Genomic DNA, 2,500 nt, shown 5'->3' with positions numbered 1-2,500 from the left:
CCCTGACCATTGGTAAACCTTGAAAGACGTGGGCAGTGGCGAGCGGGGGAGGTGAAGGGGCGGTGGCCCCGGCAGTCCAATCTGTAAGGGAAATAAGATAGTGATTCTTAAATTTATATCTAATCGAATAAAGTGTTTATTCCATCTTTCATCTATGTCTACACATTCAAAATATCAATTTTTTCTTATAATATTTCTTAGTAAAAGGCCTTCTATTCGAGTTTTTTAGGCCATAGTCAAGGAAACGGGCCCGGGCATCACCAGACCTCTGCACGCCACTGGCTATGGGCTTTCACTGCTGACCAAGCGATGCTCTCCCGCAGTTTCCATCTCCCTGCGATAACACCCAACTCGTAGAACAAAAAGAAATTATTGCTCACCACGAACGCCATGTTGGCATGTACATTCTTGGCGAACAAGTGCCGGCGGTGATGCACATAGTATCTGAACCATGAACTTTCAGAGCGCCAGGGAGGGCTGGAACTCTACGGAAATTCGTCTGCTAAACGGAAACCAAAGACTACATACGAAACAAATTATAAATACTTTTATGACTAAGAAAGGGAGACATGTGCAGAAAATCGCGATGTTCTGCTGAAGTGCCTTTGATTTTTTTTTATTATTCGCAGAAGAGCATATGACTTTTTTGTGTCAGTTTCTTCGCGGAAAATTATCTAGACAGATATTTCATGGCGTTTTCGGAATTCATTTTCATTGTGGGAATTAAGATAATTTTTTTACGAAAGAAAGAAATGTGCGTATCCTATGGAATTTATTCAGTCTAACTCTCCAACTGACAAGCGAAGTAAGGGGTCTTGTTTGCGTAACTAAAACAAATAACGTGCGATGCAAACATTTCATTTGTGTTTGTTTGTAATCCGGGAATACATTTCTACCTACATCAGCTTTCTGCGGCAAAAGGTGTGTTACTGTCAATTATGATTTATGGATTCTTATAATCATGTAGTTTTGCTTCAAGAGGGAGTGAGCGTAAGCAATGAAGATTAAACTTTACAGATGGATATATAAATGAGAATGAATAACATGCTTTTCTGCGAATGGTAAAAAAAATCAAAGGCACTTTAGCAGAACATCGCGATTTTCTGCACATGTATCCCTCTCTTAGTCATAAAGCTTATTTATCGGCGACCTTAATCTTACTCCAGTCACAGATCGGCGAGGTAAGGTCAGGTACTACCGAGATAAGGTAACATGTGAGGTGTTAGGTAGCTGGCTCTTTCCCACGACCGAAGCTATTAGTTTATCTCTCACGGTTGTATCTCATTATCATATCGCGGGGACAAACTCCCTATTTTTTTTATTGGGGGGGGGGGATTACTTATTTCTGAATATTCTAGCCGATTCTTTTGAAACAGTTTTGTATATATGAAGATACACATATATACACGCACGCACACACACACAGAAATGAAACCATATAAGATGTAGCAACAAATTTTAAGTACTTTGCGCAATACGTAATCCACAATCACTAAGGAAAAAATATATAATACAATACGTATTTCACATTATCAAAAATAGATATCTCCTCCCCGACGCCCAAGCACAAGCAACCCGCCCATCCCAAGACAAGAACGCAGCGCCCAAACACCGTCATTTGTCCACTCGATTCGCGTCGGGTCAAAGGTCAGCCGTGTGCCGCTCAACAGAAAAAGTTACTATCATTATGTAGGGTATTAACAGGTGTTTCATACGACACAATTAGCAGGTTATCCGGTAATCTCAAGCACCTTCTTACCTTCAGAGAAATTGCTTACTCATGCTCAAGACATTCCCGAAAAGAATCGTGCAAGCAGTCTTGAAAGCAAAAGTACGTGTTTTTTATGTACTTGTGTTGTAACAGCACTCACACGCACGCACGCTCACGCTCACGCACACGCACACACACACACACACACACAGAGACATACACACGCGCACACACACACAATTTATAGGTATAAAGGAGTTTGAACGATACCGACTTTTGCAGACAAGCCGAGATGTAACAGATTTTCTCATTGAATGGAAAAGGAAGATTTTCCAAATTTAGTTGACTCGAAGAAAGAGGAAGCATCTTTCGGCGCAGAAACAGTGCTTGACATGCAGACGCAACGGTGGCCTTCTTTTCGGCGGGAAATTCAGAATAAATAACTCCCTGTTCTCTCTCTCCCTCCCTCTCTTCCCCTTATATCTCTCTTTCCTCTCTCTCTCTCTCTCTCTCTCTCTCTCTCTCTCTCTCTCTCTCTCTCTCTCTCTCTCTCTCTCTCTCTCTCTCTCTCTCTCTCACACACACACACACACACACACTATCTCTCTCTCACTCACTCTCTCTTTGTATGTGTACGCGTGTGCTTACGGACGTTCGCGGATGTACCTGTATAACGCGTTATGGCCAAGAGAAAGGTAACAAAGGAACTCGGAGCAGAGCCATCTTCCATCCTTCAGCAGATGGGTTTACATCCTGCTGCCAATTTGCGATTGCATGTTGCCACAATCG

Source organism: Penaeus vannamei, chromosome 22 (assembly GCF_042767895.1).
Source record: "Penaeus vannamei isolate JL-2024 chromosome 22, ASM4276789v1, whole genome shotgun sequence".
Lineage (NCBI taxonomy): Eukaryota > Metazoa > Arthropoda > Malacostraca > Decapoda > Penaeidae > Penaeus > Penaeus vannamei.
Note: the sequence above shows the minus strand (reverse complement) of the source record.